This window comes from Microcaecilia unicolor, chromosome 5 (genome assembly GCF_901765095.1).
Source record: "Microcaecilia unicolor chromosome 5, aMicUni1.1, whole genome shotgun sequence".
In the NCBI taxonomy this organism is placed as follows: domain Eukaryota; kingdom Metazoa; phylum Chordata; class Amphibia; order Gymnophiona; family Siphonopidae; genus Microcaecilia; species Microcaecilia unicolor.
Window position 1 is genome coordinate 224,605,572 of NC_044035.1, and position 19,723 is coordinate 224,625,294.

General features: G+C 43.6%; 1 long non-coding RNA gene across 1 annotated transcript; it reads right to left on the reverse strand.

Moving 5' to 3' along the window:
- Positions 1 to 532: 532 nt before the first annotated feature.
- Positions 533 to 19,639, reverse strand: LOC115471397. Its single transcript, XR_003942318.1, has 3 exons — positions 19,597 to 19,639; positions 8,046 to 8,051; positions 533 to 634 (listed from the first exon to the last, which is right to left on the reverse strand). It is a non-coding gene; the product is annotated as an uncharacterized LOC115471397 (long non-coding RNA).
- Positions 19,640 to 19,723: the final 84 nt, after the last annotated feature.

Consider the following 19,723-nt stretch of genomic DNA (forward strand, 5'->3'; position numbering starts at 1 on the left):
TAGAGCACATGAATTGAGGTTGTGGGGGTGGGCTTCAACAGCAACTTTAGTAGCTGGAATCTAAGGACAAGGCTGGGCACACTTCAAAGGTCTATGTCCCAGAAATGGCAAAGAGATAGTGATCAAGTATTTTTTTATATCACATTCATTGTTGGTTTAATCATGATTTGATAATGAGTGTGACTGTTGCAGACAGGATGAACCATTCAGGTCTTTATCTACCATCATTTACTATGTTACTTCTTCATGGAAAGAATAATGGGTGGAACAATATCTAATTAGAGATGGTAGAGGTGAGCACAGTATCTGAATTCAATAAAGTACTAGGGACAAGCACTGAGAATCAGAAGTTGGGGGGGGGGGGGGGGGGGGGGAACACATGGGGCCTTTTTTTTTTACAAAGGTGTACTAGCAGTTTTTTTAGTGCGTGCTAAATGTGTAGACGCCCATAGGAATATTATGGGCAATGGTGTGCTGGAGCAGGCTCTCATAGGTTGCGAGAGCTGTTTGTTTTGAATTTTGGAAGCTAGTTGTTAAAGTAGGCCACCCCATGGCTACTTTAACAACTGGTTCCCAAAATGAGGGCTTGGGCCCCTGCCTGAATTCTCTTTATTTTGCTGGTGGGAATGCTGAGCTGTGCCCTCCAAGTAAATAGATGGCTCCCGCTCCCTTCTTGTTTCCAGCTCTGAGCAGCAGGCTGGGACTTCCCTTGCATGTGAGAGAAGTCCCAGCATTCTGCTTAGAGCCAGAAACCAGCAGCAGGGCGTGGTGGCAGTCCATTTGACTGGTGGGGCTCAGCATCCCTGCCAGCAAGGTATGCCTAGTGTGCCTGCAGGAGGGGGAGAAGGAGAGGTGCAGGTGTTGTCCCTGCAGTCCACCCCTGGCCCCTCCCCCAGATTGCAAGGCTGGCTACGCCTGGAGAGAAAGCCCATTGTTAAAACTTACCAGCACACCCCTGACTGAGCATCTATATGTTTAGCACATGCTTAAAACACTAGCTTACTTTTGTAAAAGACCCCATAGAGTTTAATAGATGATGGAATGGGCAGAGTGGATAGGCTGTATGGTCTCTATCTGCCATCACTCAAAGCATATTTCAAAGACCAAATTTGGGTAGATGAAATGCTTCTCCAGGTAGACCCAATGTACAGAGGGGTGTTCCCTCTAATGCTCTAAGTACTGCTGCTTGGTAGTATCTCCATAAATTGAGAAGCCCTCCCCCATGTTATTTTACTATTCTTTAGGAGGTTTCATTGCATTTTACGTTGTCTTTCCCCCATACAAAGGACAAAAGCATCCTATCCTAGGCTTTAATTAAAAAAAATTTTTTTTGGTAATTGAGCAAATTGAAAAAGGAATTTGGGAAGAATCATTTGCAACATAGCAATTCTATCCGAACAAGTTAATGTAAGCACTTTCCACTCATACAGATCATATGGGACCTGTTTTGTAAGATGATCATAGTTGAGCTGATATAAATCTGCCAAACGGTTAGACATGTTAATTCCCAAATACTGAAAACCATCCACTGCTACTCTGAAAGGAAACTACTGAAAATCTGCAGGAGCAATATTAAAAAAATAATACTTAAGCTTTATCTGTATTTATGATAAATCCTGATACCTGCCTAAATTGTGTCAGCTCCTGCAGCAAACATGGTAAGGAATATAGTGGGTTAGACATAAATAAAGCATATCAGCATGAAGTAAGATTTTGTGATCTTCGCCATGGACTAAAATTAGGGCTACGTCGGGTGAGAACCTAATTCAGGCTGCTAAGGGTTCAATGGCAATTGCAAATAAGAGGGGGCATGGGACTGTGGAAGGGGTCCACAGGGGACCAAGGAAAAGTGAAGAGTTTGTGTCGGTTATATGAAAAAGAATTATTAGGCTCTTCTAATGAGAGCTATAACCTTAATGAGCTGTGAATATTATCTGTTACCTGTAACTGCTTGAAAGTAAGGCCCCTGTTTACAAAGCCATGCTGGCAGTGCGGTACTGCCGACACAGCCTATTCACTTTGAATGGGCTGTGTCGGCAATGCCGTGCAGTAGCCGCTAAGCCATGTAAATGGGGGGGGGGGGGGGGGGTAAATTGTATTATACAGGACTTTTAGACGCGACATGAAACCAGGCATAAGGGAAGAAATGTGTGTAGTCTAACCAAAGAAAATAAGGTGCGCTGTAAATGGTACAAGCAATTTGTGAGAAAGGAGTACATTTTTTACCAAATGTGTGATCATGTGATGGAATGTGCTATCATGCTGATTGTTGCTAATAAAAAGCCAGAGCTGAGAAGGGAATTCAGAAATAAGTTGAGCAAGGCTGCTAGACTTTCAAGCTCATTTTCAAAAGAGAGAAACATCCAAAAAGTGACATAAGTCTGCATTTGGACATCCAAATCATCCAAATCCAGTATTTTTGAAACCTCTATTTAGATGTTTTTCTCTGAAGTCTGTCAGAAGTATGTCTAAGTCTCAAGGGTGTATGCCAGGGGCGTGTTCAAGGCAGGACTTGGGTGTTCCTATGACTTAGACATTTTTCAGCCATAATGGAACAAAACAAAAATGCCCAGGACAAAAACATAGACGTTTTGAGCCAGACCTGTTTTTATGATGAATAGCTGCAGTGGGAATTGAACCCACTACCCCAGGATCAAAGTCCACTGCACTAACCACTAGGCTACTCCTCTACTCCACACATAAAGGTGCCTCAAATGACCAGATGACCACTGGAGGGAATCAGGGATCACCTCCCCTTACTGCCCCAGTGGTCACTAACCCCCTCCCACCCCCAAAAATTCTGATTAAAAATATTACTTATATGTAAACCAGAAACTATATTGACTCAAAAATAAAACAAAACAAACCCCCAAAATAATAAATTAAATTAAATGATATGTGCTCACTTTTTTTGGTGTGTATATACAGACCCAGGGATTGAGATGTTATAACACCTTTGCAGACATCATAGCACGCCCTGCCTCCTCCTAATAAAATTGTAGCTCAAAACTTTCTTCAAAACAAATTGTTTATATAAATAAAGCTGTTACTTAGCTTAGGCAGTAGATGTGATGTAGTTGCTGTTGCTTGGTGTGTATCATTCACTTAATATAACTTCCTGGTCAATGTATTACTTTTATAGTTGAAAAAGATCTTCAATCAAAACGAACAAAACAAATTCCCAAGTTCCCTACATGGACCATGTTTTGCCAGCATAATGGCGTCTTCAGGGGAACTAAACTACAAAACAAAAAACATCCAACATTCAATAAAACTACAGCATTCTTATTTTTCACAAAAATCATTAAGGTGTCTCTCAATTTTTCTTCATACTTTAAGTTTTCATTACTCACAGTGCAGCAGCTTTGGAAGGAAACCATTCCAAATTGATCTCAGTCCTATGAAAAAACGCTCACACATGCAGTATATAGAGCAGAGCCAGCAAAAAACAGCTGATTGCCTAGCCCCCGATGCTCCAGTTATACAAATGCCTGCCATTCATTTTCTCGATTTAAGCCACTAGGGGTCACTGTTTGCCAGCGAAAAATAAATTCCTGTTCCTTTCTAAGCAGAATACCTGAGGCATCTCCCCCAAGAGGCAAATTAATCTGAAACAGCACCACGAACTTTAAATCTGTAAGTTTGTGTTGCATCTGCTGCCAGTGATCTACAAGAGGTGCTTCAAGTTTGTTAATTCTCAGATTACTCAAATGTTCTGCAATTCTTTGCTTAATTCGTCTATTTGTGTGTCCTATGTACCACTTAGTGCAAGGACACATCAAACCTATAAATGGCAAGTGACCGACTCACCTGCAAATGCGCAGTAGAGACTTCCCTCTCTGTCCCGCCCCCGCGTCAAGACGTGATGACGGGGGAGGGGGGCGGGACAGAGAGGGAAACTGCGCGGAAGGGGAGGGAGGGAACCGCTGACGTCGCTACCCGCTCCCCCCCAAGGTAGCCGCTACCCGCCCCCCCCCCGGAGTCGCCACCACCCCCCCTTCACCCGGCCCGGGCCCTCTCTTCGTTATTCAACTTACAGCAGCAAGCAGCTCAGCTTCAGCTCCCGTCGGCCTTCCTTCCCTGCCTGTGCCCCGCCCTCGCCGACGTGACGTCACACGAGGGCGAGGCATAGGCAGTGAAGGAAGGCCAACGGGAGCTGCTGCTTGCTGCTGTTTTGGCACTGCTGTGAGTTGAATAATGAAGAGAGGGCCCGGGCCGGGTGAAGGGGGGGTGGTGGCGACTCCGGGGTGGGGGGGGGGGCGGTAGCGGCTACCTTGGGGGGGGGGAGGGGACATGGGAGGTCTCAGAAGGAGGGGGGCCTTGGAGCTGGGAGGGCTGGACTGAAGGGGGCCTTCCAGCTGGCTGGGAAGAAGGCACGGGGGGGCCTTGGAACTGGGAGGGAGGGAAGGGGGCCTTGGGAGCTGGGGGGCCTGGGGGGCCTTGGGAGTTGGGGGGCCTGGGGTCTTGGAACTGGGAGGGAGGGTGGGGGGGCCTTGCAGCTGGGAAGGGGGGAGGACTGGAGCCTTGGAGCTGGGAGGGAGGGCAGGGGGGCCCTTACAGTTGTGAGGGAGAGCAGGGGGGCCCTTACAGTTGTGAGGGAGAGCAGGGGGCCTTGGAACTGGGAGGGAGGGAGGGCCGGGGGCCTTGGGAGCTGGGGGGGAGGGCCTGGGGCCTTGGAACTGGGAGGGAGGGAGGGAGGGCAGGGGGCCTTGCAGCTGGGAAGGGGGGAGGACTGGAGCCTTGGAGCTGGGAGGGAGGGCAGGGGGGCCCTTACAGTTGTGAGGGAGAGCAGGGGGCCTTGGAACTGGGCGGGAGGGAGGGAAGGGGGCCTTGGGAGCTGGGGGGGAGGGCCTGGGGCCTTGGAACTGGGAGGGAGGGAGGGAAGGGGGCCTTGGGAGCTGGGGGGAGGGCCTGGGGCCTTGGAACTGGGAGGGAGGGAGGGAGGGAAGGGGGCCTTGGGAGCTGGGGGGGAGGGCCTGGGGCCTTGGAACTGGGAGGGCGGGGGGCCTTGCAGCTGGGAAGTGGGGACGACTGGAGCCTTGGAGCTGGGAGGGAGGGCAGGGGGCCCCTTACAGTTGTGAGGGAGAGCAGGGTGCCTTGGAACTGGGCGGGAGGGAGGGAAGGGGGCCTTGGGAGCTGGGGGGAGGGCCTTGGAACTGGGAGGGAGGGAGGGAGGGCAGGGGACCTTGCAGCTGGGAAGGGGGGAGGACTGGAGCCTTGGAGCTGGGAGGGAGGGAGGGACAGAGGGGGCCTTGGAGCTGGCAGGGAAGGAGGATGGCAGGGGGCCTTGCAGCTGCAACGGGAGGGGGGCCTTGGGAAAAAAAACATTCCAATACGCGCCCGTTTTAACGGGCTTAACGGCTAGTAATACCATAGACCACAGAATTGCAATCTGTGCAGCCCTTTAAATGGAACACCTTGCCAGTTTTAGGATTAGTAACCTCAGAAGTCTGCCAAGCATATTGACAATAAACACATTTGCCACAGCTCTTATGTTCACCCAATCCAGGATTACTATGACATCGAGAAAATGGTTTAGTAAATGAAAAAATTTCTCCTAGATTAGGATCCCGTGTATAGGCAAAAGTAGGGGTTTGATCGAAACCAAGTTCTGCTAGCATACCTCAATGTTTGATAATAATTTTCCTAATAGTAGTTGCTTTGACGAGATTGAGGCAGAACACATACAAGCCGATCGTTTTTTTCAGAAAACTTAGGGGGCGAATTCAACAGCCATTGACGGTCAAAATTGGTAGCTCTCTTAAAGCTTTCTTAATCACTTTATTAGGATACGCACGAGTCTTAAATCTGCTGTATAAATCCATCGCTGAATTGTTAAAAAGCTCTTTAGATGTTGAAAGTTTTTTCATGCGTAAAAATTGTCCTATTGGGATCCCATTTTTGGAAGCAATTGGATGAAAGCTGTGATAATGCAATAAAGTATTAGAGTCAGTCTTTTTCCGAAAGACTTCTGTCACAAACTTGCCTTCTTGGATATCCTATATAATAATTCTCACCTCCAACGTTCTATGCCTGGGACCGTGGCTCCCTGGCTGCAAGTGGTCTGCGAGGTAGACACGCACGGACGTCACTGACGTCAACACAGCTGATTCCAAGGCAAGGGGAGGAGTAGGGAAACACGCACAGCGTGTTTCCCTACTCCTCCTACTGCCTCGGAATCAGCTGTCACCCCCCCGCGCTATGGCCCCCTCGAAACCCACCCCCTCCCACGAACCTGTCGATCTCCCCTGGAACGCCGAAAACTGCCGCCACCGCCGCCGCCGTTATTGTGCTACCTTCCCTTCCCGTAGGTTCTTCAATCATCTTCTTAGAAAGTTTAACTCCGTGCGTCTGCGCACGGAGTTAAACTTTCTAAGAAGATGATTGAAGAACCTACGGGAAGGGAAGGTAGCACAACAACGGCGGCGGTGGCGGCAGTTTTCGCTGGCACGGGGGGGGAACGACAGGTTCGCGGAAGGGGGGTTCAAGGGGGCCGTAGCACGGGGGGGGGGGGGGGGGAATTGCCTGCCTAAGGCCCGTTTCCTTGCCTACAGGAACGGGCCTTTTTTACTAGTGAAACATAATGTCCAAAAAAATTGATGGATTGATCACCTATCATAGATTCATACTTAATATATGGATCTACTGAATTCAAATATTGTAAACAATGTTGTAACTCATCCAAAGACCCCGTCCAAACTAAGAAAACGTCATCAATGTAACATTTCCATAGCAACATCTTAGAAGCATATTCAGATGAGTATAGAAACTTCTGCTTAAACAGGCAATGGTAGGCGCCACGGTAGCAGCACCCATCACTATACCGTGGATTTGCAGGTAGAATCTTTCTTCGTATTGAAAATAATTTTTCTTGATGACAATCTCAGTTAAGTTATTCAGTAAAGCTATTTTTTCTGAAGAGATCTCCCAGTTGTTGAAGATGCCAATCCACAAGAGCACAAGCTTCCAAATGAGGGATGCTTGTGTATAAAGATATAACATCTAGAGATACTAAAATAGCTGAACTGGGTAAAGGTTGATTCTCTTGCAGAATTTGTAGCAAATGAGTAGAGTCTCTAAGATAGGAAGGTGTCTGATGTACTTTTGGCTGTAAATAAAAATCCAGATATTGAGAAAGAGGCTCATTAAGAGATTCACATCCCGAGACAATCGGACGACCCAGGGGTTGAATTAAGGTTTTATGAATCTTCGGGAGAAAATATATGAATGGTGTACGGGGGTGTGGTTATTCCTTATTTGTTATTACTCCTGCCTGAGCAGATGTATACAAGATGTTATATACCATTTGTTGAAAATCAGGTCCAGGATCCTGATCCAAACTATGATAGTATTTAGAGTCAGATAACTGACGATATGCTTCCAAACGATAGTCTTCAGTATTTTGAACCACCACCCCTCCCCCTTTATCTGCTCGCAAGATCATAATGCTCTCATCAGATTTCAAATCCTGTATTGCTTTCCGTTGAATATTAGACAGATTGGAAGGTACATATTCCAATTTCTTTTCCATCATATCAAGGTCCTGTAGAACAAGTCGCTGAAATGCATCAAGCAATGAATCAGGGGGTCCCGGAGGCATCCAAGAAGATGGTAACCGATGAAAAGACATGAACGTTTGAAATTCTTCTTCAGCATTCTCCTTTTCTTGATCTTGTTGATCAAAAAAAGAACGTAATTTTATGTTTCAATCATTTTTATTCAAAACTTAAGAAGAAAAATTAACATCATCATGTATGAACTTCTGATATTTTCCCCCCATGTGGCTAAACTAACACATAGTACTTCTACCCCAACAAATAGAACTTAACCTTCCCTTCCCTCCCCTTCCCTTCCCACCCCCCCCTTTAGAACGTAATTTTAATTTATGAAAAAATCTATATAGTTGTTTGCGGTTAGTAAACCCATCATACCAGGATGTAGGGACAAAAGACAACCCTAATTCCAGAACACTCAATTCAGATTCACTCAGTGATCTATTAGATATATTGAAAACTACTCTTTCGCTCCCCTCTTTGGCCGCTGACTCCTGCCTGATTTGCCCAGATTTTGTTGCGCAGTGAGTTGACTGGCAGGCTCTGTTGGTAAAAAAGATTCCCCAGATGACGGGTCAGTTGAAGTGCTAGCTATTGCTGTACTATAATGAGGCTTCTTATTGACACTAGTTGTTTCATCACCAGAAGAATCACTTGATGTGTTCACAAAACCAACACGCTTCATCTTGCAGAATCTTTTTGATCTTTTAGTCACATCCATCCACGGGTATATATAACCCTTAGTGTAATCTCTTTCATCGCGTTTGTATTTCACAATCTTTTGGCCACATATTTCAAGTTTATATTTATCCATACTATTAAGATGTACTTGGAGTTGAGAATCATAATTGGAACCACTGCTCACAGCTTTCATAGTTTCAAGTTTCTCTTGTACTTCCTGTTGTTGCTTAACAAGTTCATTTTGCAGTTTATCTATTGTCAGGAGCATCAAGTCTAATGAGCAGCGTGTTATGATCTCATTCCACTGAGTAACAAAATCTTTGTCCACAAGGAACCGCGGCTTTTTATTCCATCGCAGTCCTCTAGGAACCCGCTGAGCATGGCAATATTCCACCAGGGTTTTCATGTGAAATTCTGTGCGAATAGCGAGCTTACTGGCTCTGCTTATATCTGACCAGTCTAGGGTTAAACTTTCTTCAGTGGATGCGAATAATCTGTCTCCAGTCATTAACTCCTGAATGCGTTCAACAGGTAGACCAGATTTGGAGTTCCAACCAGTTGCCATCTTAACCCTTGATAGTCTTATACTAATTCAAACACTAGGTATTCTTTAAGTTCAGTTTCTCTTGTATCAAATATATGTAAACCAGAAACTATATTGACTCAAAAATAAAACAAACCAAACCCCCCAAATAATAAATTAAATTAAATGATATGTGCTCAGTTTTTTTGGTGTGTATACACAGACTCAGGGATTGAGATATTATAACACCTTTGCAGACATCATAGCACGCCCTGCCTCCTCCTAATAAAATTGTAGCTCAAAACTTTCTTCAAAACAAATTGTTTATATAAATAAAGCTGTTACTTAGCTTAGGCAGTAGATGTGATGTAGTTGCTGTTGCTTGGTGTGTATCATTCACTTAATATAACTTCCTGGTCAATGTATTACTTTTATAGTGCAAAAACTCTTCAATCAAAACCATTGAACCATTGAAATATTACTTGCCAGGCTCTATGCCAGCCTCAAATGTTATACTCAGGTCCATTAGACTAGCATGCAGGTCCCTGGAGTAGTCTAGTAGTAGTGCTATGCACTGCAGATAGGTGGACCCAGGCTTCTACCTCCCCTTACCTGTTACACTTGTGGAGGAAACTGTGAGCCCACCAGAAACCCACTGTACCCATATATTGGTGCTCCCTTCACCTGTAAGGGCTAAGATAGTGGTGTACAGTTGGGGGTAGTGTCTTTTGGGGGGTCAGCAGACAAGGTAAGGGAGCAATGGTGAGATGTGTACCTGGGAGCATTTTATAAAGTCCACTACAGTGCCCCTAAGGATGCCCTATTGCTTTCCTGGGATGGCACTTTTCCACTATCCTATCTGATGGCAAGCTTTTTATTTTTTTATAACATCCGAGCCTTGTGTCTATTGTTTATCAGTAGATTTGGGCTTTGAATTCAGATCTATAGATAAAAAGGAGGTCTCATTACATATTGTAAAGGAAATGTGGAAAACCATAGGAACCTGGGGGAAACAAAGGGAAACAGATCCTACAAACCCAAAAAGCTACAGAGGAGTCTATCCCTTACAGGCCGCTTTTTCCCAAGAGCCACCTTAGGATCAGGAACTACAAATCCCAGCAGCCACCTTGGGAAAAAGAGAGACAAACCAGGGTGCATTCACAGGAGTCACCAGAAGGGGGCTGCCGGAGAAGGAGAAATACTAATTCTCCAACCTGGGGGAAGGAGAGGTGGAACAGGTGGGAAAAAGAAGAGAAAAAACCCGAAAAGGTTAATGAGGAAAATGAGGAGCAGCTGGGAAGAGGGTGGGGCGAAGAGAGTATGGAGTGGGCTCCTGAGAGGGAGAAAGGGGAGTTAGGGTCTTGGCCCATGGAGCTGACAGTACCGGAGCAGGCCCTGGAGGAGCCCATGGATATTTCAGCCCTGGCCCAAAGAAAGACACAAAAGTAAGACAGTCTCTGGCTCAGAGGGGACCCGGGCCAGAGGAAAAGGGATCAAGCGGGAGGAGGTCAGAAGAGTAAGAGGAAGTCTGACCAAGAGGGTGGGATCCCAGGCTTTGAGCCCGCACAAAGCCAGATGAACTGTGGATTTAAAACCCCAAGTTATATTGCTGATTTTGAGAGCTTGGGGCTACATGAACTGTGGATTTAAAACCCCAAGTTATATTGCTGATTTTGGGAGCTTGGGGCTACATGAACTGTGGATTTAAAACCCCAAGTTATATTGCTGATTTTGGGAGCTTGGGGCTACATGAACGGTGGATTTAAAACCCCAAGTTATATTGCTGATTTTGGGAGCTTGGGGCTACATGAACTGTGGAGTAAAAACCCCAAGTTATAGTGCTATTTTTGAGAGCTTGGCTACCTGAATGGTGAATTCAAAAGCCAAGCTGTATTGAGCTGTTTTTTTTTCTGTGTTTTGAACCCAGGCGGTATGGGGGACTGTGTTATAACAATCCTGGGTGGGGCTAAATAAGACTTTCTTTCTTTTGGAGCCGCTCCGCCCAAGGAAACCGGGAAAGGGGAACCAGCGGCTGAAGCCTGGGCTGTGTTCTACCAAGCTGCCTGGGAGAACAATAAAAGGGAAAAGTTTGTGGTTGATCCTGATGTTGTTTTGTTGGAAAAGACTTGTATGCGAGAGGCTGCTGAGAAGGGCGGAGAGCCCTAGAGGCTGAGCGACACCCAGCAACCTTTTACAATATATCTAAATATCAGTGCTATTTTTTCCATACTTCATAGCAAGAGTGTACATTCCCTAATTATCTGTCCCAATGCAACTGAAGCTTTTACCTCCTCAGTGCACGTAAATGGTTTCATACCTGTGTGGCTTCTCTGATGCTATGTGAGGCTTTCTTTCCAACCAAAGCTTTTACCACTCTCAGAACATGCAAATGGTTTTACTCCTCTGTGTATTCTTTGGTGCATTGTGAGGTTTACCTTCTGACCAAAGGTTTTACCACACTCTATACATGCAAATGGTTTCTCTCCTGTGTGGACTCTCTGATGCACTTTGAGATTTACATTACAACCAAAGCTTTTACCACACCTAGAACATGTGAATGGTTTCACTCTATTGTGGATATTCTTGTGAATTTTGTACGTTTTGCATTTGGATGCTTTATTTGTTTGAAAATGGACCAAATAAATAAAATGTCCAAATCACAAAACATTTTTCCAAACAGTATTTTCAAAAGGAAAAGATAGATGTTTTTGTCTGTTGAAAATGACCTTTCCTGTTCAGAATGTAGAAGGTTAGTGGCTACAGGTTAGTGGGTACCGCAGTGCACTTCAGCCAGGTGGACCCAGGCCCAACCCCCTACCTGTAACACTTGTGCTGGTAAATGGGAGGTCTCCAAAACCCACTGTACCCACATGTAGGTGCCCCCTTCATCCCTAAGAGCTATGGTAGTGTTGTACATTTGTGGGTAGTGGGTTTTGGGGGAGGGGGGTTGGGTGCTCAGCACCCATGGTAAGGGAGCTATGCATGTGGGAGCATTGTCTGAAGTCCACCGCACTGACCTCTAGGGTGCCCAGTTGGTGTCCTGGCATGTCAGGGGGCGAGTGTACTACGAATCGTGGCCCCTCCCATGACCAAATGGCTCGGATTAGGACGTTTTTGAGCTGGGAGTTTTTAGTTTCCATTATCGCTAAAAAAAACAAATGCCCAGCTGAAAAACGTCCAATTTTTCAAAAATACGGTCTGTCCCGCCTCTTCACGTACCCGTTTTCGGACATAGACGCCCATGGAGATAGGCGTTCGCGTTTCAGTGCTAAAAAGATGACACTGGTTCGCAATTCAATGATGTATACAAATCAAAGTATTAACTTCAATTCATAGAGCTATAAACAATAATGTTTCGGTGTCACTGGCAATGTCTCTTCAAATTTATTGCCCTTCTTGCACATTAAGATTTGTAGAGAAACTATTGTTATGTGTCGCATCATTTTGCCACATTCCTTTTGTTATTATACGCATCTCTACCTACATATGAAAGAAATGTTCCTCCAACAAAGCCCACGTATCCAAAAATGATTTTAATGCCCATTTACGTTCCACCTCTACTGAAATATTTGACAAACATAATTCTACCACATATTAACATTTAGTACTGAATTATCCTTCAGACATATGTTTCTGCCTTTAGTATTAAAATTGGTAATTTATCTAATAGTTTTGCCTGAAACGCATACATCTGAGAATTCCTTCCAAAGGATTTAAATAGGACTAGTAATCTAGGTTAAAAATACTATCACTAGTGTCCAAAGTGGCTGGAAGCCCCCCCCCCCCCCACCATAGATGAATTATAGAAGCTGAATGGGAAATTCTGGTTAGAGACACCCCCCCCCCTAAAACAAATGCACTCATTGACATCCTGCCTCTTTTTCCAAGCCTTTTCCACTCCAGTGCATTTGTACCCTTTACTGTCATAAAGGAGCCAATTGAACTGTGAAGCTATGGAGCTCATTTTCAAAAGAGAAAAACAACCCGTAAGTGGTACAAAGTGGCAGATGGGTGGTATTCATGGGAAAACATCCAAGTCACGATTCTTGAAATTCAGATTTGAGACACTTTTCTCTGCAGTTTGTCTAAATCGCTTGGGGGGGGGGGGGGTGTTGAAGATGTGTTTTGGGCTTGCCCACAATGTGAATGTGTTTCAATGATAATGAAACAAAATTAAAACTGTCTAGAGCCCAGATTGGGATGTTTTTATCTAGACCTATTTCAATCATGACAAGTCACAAAAGGTACCCTAACTGACCACTGGAGCGATTAAGACATAACCCCTGTTAATTCCCCAGTGGTCACTGACCCCCTAACACCCCCCAAAGATGTGACAGTCACAGTACAGAACACTGTCTGTGACAGCTTCAGATATTATGGCCATTCCTATTAGAGCAGCAAGCTGGTCCCAGGAGTAGGCTAGTGGTCAGTGCAGTGGACTGCAAAGAAAGGAACCAGGTCCATATTCCACTCTAACTAGTACACTTGTGGTGGAGATTGTCAGCCTTCCAAAACCCACAAAATACCAACTGTACCTATAGATAGAAGACACCTGCACTACTACTACTATTTATCATTTCTATAGCGCTATAAGGCATATGCAGTGCTGTACACCAGACCTTAGTACATTTGTAGGGGTGTACAGTTAGGTACAATGGGTTTTTAGGTGTTCCTGGAGGGTTCACAACATAAAATAAAGATGTGAAGATAGAATTTGTACCTTGGTCCCTTTATGTGAAGTCCACTGCACAGACCACTAGGCTGCCCCTCTGCTTTGCTGGGATGTCTGTGTGGCCAGATTACTAGAAATAGTGCCACACAACCATCCCTATGGTTTGTTTTTGCTCGTTTTTCCCTAGGACTTTTTTTCTTTGAAAATGATACCTAAAGAGAGAGAGAGAGAGAGAGAGAGAGAGCACAAAATGTCTAGAAAATAGTGATTTTTGAAATTAAAAAATGTTTTTCCAGTTCAAAAATTGTTATGTTTGGAGTGAGTTTTGTAGATGTTTTCAGCAAAGTGTCTACAATTAGACTTGGGCATCATATTGAAAATGCCCCTCCACATGGCCTCTTGAACTGATTCTGTTACAGCATGCCTCCAGGTCCCAGTACTCTGTGAGATTACCAGGAAGAATTTTATTAGCTCCAAGGCAGTTGATTAGTTGGAAATATTGAGGGAAAAACACATTTTTGAAAACCGAATTCAGTTTGCAAATTGCAAAAGGTTTTAAAATATTCTCAAGCGGTTAACTGTCTAACAACTCAGTCTTTTTATTTTCCCTGAAAAGATTTCCAGGAGATAGTTGTTTTATTCACCGTGATAGGACCATTAAGTCAAATAGCATTCTACCTGAAGGAGGTTCATCTTGACTCAAAGAAGCCTGCAGAATAATAAATCTTTGGTCTGTGCCCTGAAAATGGCAAGGACAAATAAAAATCAAGTATACATATCTAGTATCATATTATACCTTATGCTATGTGTTTATGAGTTTGTCTTATTGGCAGACTGGATGGACCATACAGGTCTTTATCTGCCATCATCTATTATGTTACTACTAGTAAAAAAGGCCTGTTTCTTAACGCAATGAAAGGGGCGCTAGCAATGTAATGAGTTCCTGCCATTGTTTCCAAGGTTGTATTCTGAATATAATTGTTGTTTACATATGTAAGATTTCTTTATATACAATAGTTTTTGTGTAAACTGTGTTACAATGTGGTAAAAGTTTTCCTTGTTCAGGCCCTTCAATCAGTTTAACAATCACATCAGAAGAGCTCCTTACTCGTGAGAATGCAACATACAGTTGCCCATGTGAGAGACTGAGAGTGACAGTGTGTTTTACAGACAGTGTAAGAGAGAGATACACAGAGTGATTGTGTGTGTGTGTGTGTGTGTGATGTGTGTGAGTGACAAAGTGATTAAATGTTTGTCTTCCCTTCCGTTCTGTGCACTTGCCTCCACTGATGTTCGTACCTCCCTGTACATGATTGTTTGTTAGAGATTCAATCCACTCCACTTCCCTCCTCCAAGTTCCGTTCTGTCTGATTGGTTCTTTGTTCCTGTGATGTCGCGTTTGTTTGCTTGGCAACTATGCAGTGTTCCGTTTCCTCGATGTGAGGGCGGGGACAGTGAGAGCCAATGAAACGCTGAATGACAGACTTACGAACCCTACACTGCCACAGTGCCACGAAGTCAGCTTCAGAATGTTGGAGGTGCTTTTTATTATATAGGATGTAACAAACAATGAGTCGTCAGATATTCTATTTGCTCCCTGTGCTTTTTTTAAAAGGGTACATTGTTCAGAGGGGGCATTGTGGATTCAGGAAAACTCAGTTGCCTTCAGATATCTGTAAAACAGATCCTTTGGTGATATGGACAAAACTTGAGGAAAATTCAGAATACGAATATTTAAACACCTTAAAGTGTTTTCCATATTCTCAAGTTTATGATGTACCACAGTTTTGTCCAAAATTAAACTAACTTGGACATTCTTCATGCTGTTCAGTTCCTTCTCTAAACTATCCACTTTAACTTCCACAGCTTGAGACTCTCTCTTCAGCTTAAGATCTTGCCAATAAGGGGGTCTTTTACTAAAGCTTAGCTTGAGTTCTCTGCAGCAGGGCGCATAGGAATAAAAGGGGCCCTGCTGCAGATAACCTGAGCTAAGCTTTAGTAAAAGCCCCCCTAAGTGAGAAGAAAATTGTGAATTGAGTCCACTGTGGACCAAATATTTTCCATTGTAATCTCTGTCAGATCAATGAGGTATTGCTGGTACAGGGGGAAACTCAACCATACTACTCCTCACGGTTACTCTTTCTCCCCTTGAGTCACAAGTTCTTCTGGGGGAGTGTCCAACTGCTAGGAAGGCTCTCCCTGACCTGCAGCATACTTTGTGGGATGTTCTTGACAGGGCGCCCCCTCCCCTCACACCCAGCAATAAAACCACCTAGAGAGGCATTTGATGTCTATAGTCCTGCCATGATGCACTACGCAGGCAGCGAATTAGAGAACTCAGGGCTTGGCATCGCTTTGCTGTCCTTAGAGGAGCTAGTCTCTGGCTTGCTGCTCAAAGCCAGGACACCCACATTGCTTGAAGCAAGAAAGCTCCAGGTCAGAGTCTGACCAGCTGCCAAGGTAGGATTTGAGGCCAGAGAAGGTTTTTTTGACCTTTCCCTTCCTCTTGAGCATTTTCTTTAAGACTGCAAAAATGGCAACAAGATAAAAATCCGGAGCTACTTTCACAGTGTATATTTAGCAGCCTAATGGTTAGGGCAGTGGCCCAAGAACAAGGGGAACTGGGTTCAATTCCCACTGTAGTTCCGTGTGATTCTTCTGGACAAGTCATTTAACCCCCCCCCCCCCCCCATTGACTGTATATAATAACCACTTTGATTGACTTGATAGACAGTAGTATATCAAGTCCCATCCCCTTTCCTTTCTTCATCCAGAGTTTGAAATGAGTGATTTAGTGGGCAATTATCTTAGCCTCCAGTACTTTGTATAACCTTTTAAAATGTAAAAATCAACCTTTTAGCGTTTTACTTTTTAATTGGCTGTATTTATAGGTATAATTGTCTGGAATATGGTTCTTATACATACATAGGTGCCAGCTCTGTGGGTGCAGTGGATGTTTGAGCACCCTTAATATTGAGCTAACTCCTTAACTTTGTCCAGAGTAATTTGTTTTTTGTTGTGTTGAACACCCCTAATAATTTTGAAAAGTTGGTTCCTATGTATACATAGAGTTGTCAGCAGTTGTATGTGGAAGTAGTGAAAATTGGGAGCTTCTCATGAGGAACTTTGTCAAATGTCTTCTGATAATCCAGATACATTATATCAACTGGTTCACCTTCATTCAAATTATTATTCACTTCATCAGAAAAATGTAGTATATTGATGCAGCAACACTCCCCTGGCTAAATCCATGTTGACTTTGACCCATTAAATCATGGCGGCAATTCTATAAATTGCATTACATTCTTGTCTTATATTCCGCAAAGACCTCTACAGTTCCATGCAGATCGCAAAAGAAATAACTAAATCAAATTATCCAGGAATTACAACAGATTTCCAATTCTAGACTATAAATCATCTCACACATTTCTTAAATAAAAAAGCTCTAAGTTCGTAATCACTCAAAGAACGCAACAAAGTGGGAAGAGAGTTCCAAACTGAAGCTGCCTGATAAAGCAAGGACCAAGGCGACTGTCTAATAAGTCTAACCAAACTTGCTGATGGAAATCTTAATAAAACCTGGCCTTGCAATAACTCTGTTTAAAAGAGGAAGAAACCCTGCCAAATACAGAGGAGTATTACCATACAAAGACTGAAAAACAAGGTCCATGAAGCCCAGCATCCTGTTTCCAACAGTGGCCAATACAGGTCTCAAGTACACAACCATATGACATCACCAAATGGGAGATAATCATACATGCGACACTCAATGGAAAAGTCTGGATAGCACCCCTCTCACTGCTGGACTGCTATCTGTATCTTAGTATTATAGAGTTGTTTTATTACAATTTCTTAAGGTACTAGGGATATCAGATGAATATAATGAGCCTTAAGATTGGTGTAATTTGTAATTTATTTAGGGTTTGCTTCTTAGAAACTAATTAAACGTAATTAAAACTCTAATGAAAACTCCCCTCTTGTCCTAATTAGAATAATTGACTATAAATGAAGAGTTGAGCTAGGGGTACAAAACTCAAAATGAGACCTCGCCAGCACTGGCAACCAATGAAGTTTATAAAAATATGGTGTTACTGATTCAATCATTCTGGATTTCTGTAATTCACTATATCTGGCTATAACTGCTAGGCTGATTCATAAAATTCAACTGATTCAAAATTCAGCTGCTAGACATATCTTCTGTAAGTCCCATAAGTGACCATGTGACCCCTCTATTGAGGGAGCTGCATTGGTTGCCAGTACAAGCTAGGATTCATTTTAAGGTATAATGCTTAGTCTTTAACTTTTTGGAAGGTAACTATTCAGATGGATTGTCTCAATTATTGATAATTCTAAATTCCACCGTGACTACTAGGCGTTGCAATCAACAACTTCTGGCTTTTCCTTCTATTAAGTCTGTTAGATTCAAGGCTTTATTTTCTCACTCTTTTTTGACAAAGTGTCTAAGCCATTCTAGAATGCTAATGCAAAGATGCAATGCTATGCCAAAAGTTAGGCGCGCCTACTTATGACAGGTCAATAGCTGACATATGTGGGTTCACCATGGAATACATGCAACCAATATTATTGTTTAAATTGTGCATGTTGCTGGGGACACATTTATGACCTTGTCCAGGCTCTGCCCATGTGTATGCCCCTAAGGGGCACGTCTACTACGCAACGGTAAAAAAAGGCCCTGCGCTAGTGGCAGTGGACATTTTTGCCGCACACTGAGGCCTTTTTTACCACAGCGGGTAAAAAGGCTGAAAAAAAGAAATGGCCAAGATTACACTTACCATGTGGCCTTGTGGGGGAGTACTTACCACCACCCACTGAGGTGGCGGTAAGGGCTCACATGCTAACCTGGTGGTAACCGGACAGCGCATGGCCATTGTGCTACACTGTCTTTTGTTTCCAAACCATCATCATTCACATGCAGCACACCCAGTTCTCCACTCCTATGAACAAGAACCTTTCATTTAGTGCATGGTAATATTACCATGTGGCAATAGATGTCTTTTGTGCTTGGGAAAAGATATATTTAGTGCAGGGGATCATCAAACGTGTTATCCAATGTGGCGTTAATAGTAGCACAGCCTACAGGAAGGCAGAAACCTCTATAACAACACACTCCCCTCCACATGATACTTGTAGACATTCTCATTTTGTGGTTAGAGCATGTCAATTTGACTTGATGTGCACACTGCAAATTTTTAGTGCTGTTTAGTTAAAGGGCCCCTAAATTAAATCTTTGCTTCTGGCTTAATGGTGATGAATGTTGGGAAGATACACATCCTCAAACCCTACTTTACTTTATTCGTTAATTTTATTTATTAAATTTTATTTTTTTGGTTTAAATCAACATCCCAAAACAAAGTACAATAAACTTGTAGGTGATAATTCAGAGGAACTGAAACAAAACAGTGTGAAATTGCAAAAGATAAAAGAACAAAAGCAAAGAAATAGTAGCAAATCACTGGGCCATGATAGTTTTCACTCCAAAGTATTAAAGGAACTCAAATATAACATTTCAAACCAGCTACTGGTCATCTGTAACCTATCATTCAAATCTTGCTTCTGAAGCTGAAGATTGGAAGGTAATGAATGTAACATCAGTTTTCAAAAGAGTTTCCAGAAGTAACTCAAGTAACTACAGACTATAAGTATGATATAAGCGATGAGTAAAAAAGGTGGAAGCAATTTCTAAGAACATATTGCTGGTTATCCCAATTCAATATATCGTGCCGAGATTTCTGTGCAGAAATTGAAGTGTATTCTATTACAATGCTCATAACCTAATTGGTTAACAAGCTAATCAGTGCAAATAATTGGATGTTAAACAATTATCAGCACTAATTGGCATTACTTAATTTATACGCACTACTTGCTAAGCATATTCTGCAAAGTGGTGAGCATAAATTCTAATGCGCACTGCCCAAAAGGTCTATGAGCAGGTTGTGGTGTTCCTAAAAACTATACGCAGGGCAGTGGTGTGCTGGAGCGGGCTCTCACGGGCTCGCGAGAGCCGTTTGTTACGTTTTTAAGAATTTTAGGAGCCGGTTGTTAAAGTAGGCCTCCCCATGGCTACTTTAACAACTGACTCCCAAAATGTGGGCTTGGGCCCCCTCCTGAATTCTCTTTTACTTTGTTGGCAGTGATGCTGGCCCCACCAGCCAAGTAAATAGACTGCTGCTGCTCCCTGCTCCTTGTTTCTGACTCTGAGCATCAGGCTGGGACTTTTCATGCAAGTGCAAGAAGGTTCCATCACGCTGCTGAGAGCCGGAAACAAGCAGCAGA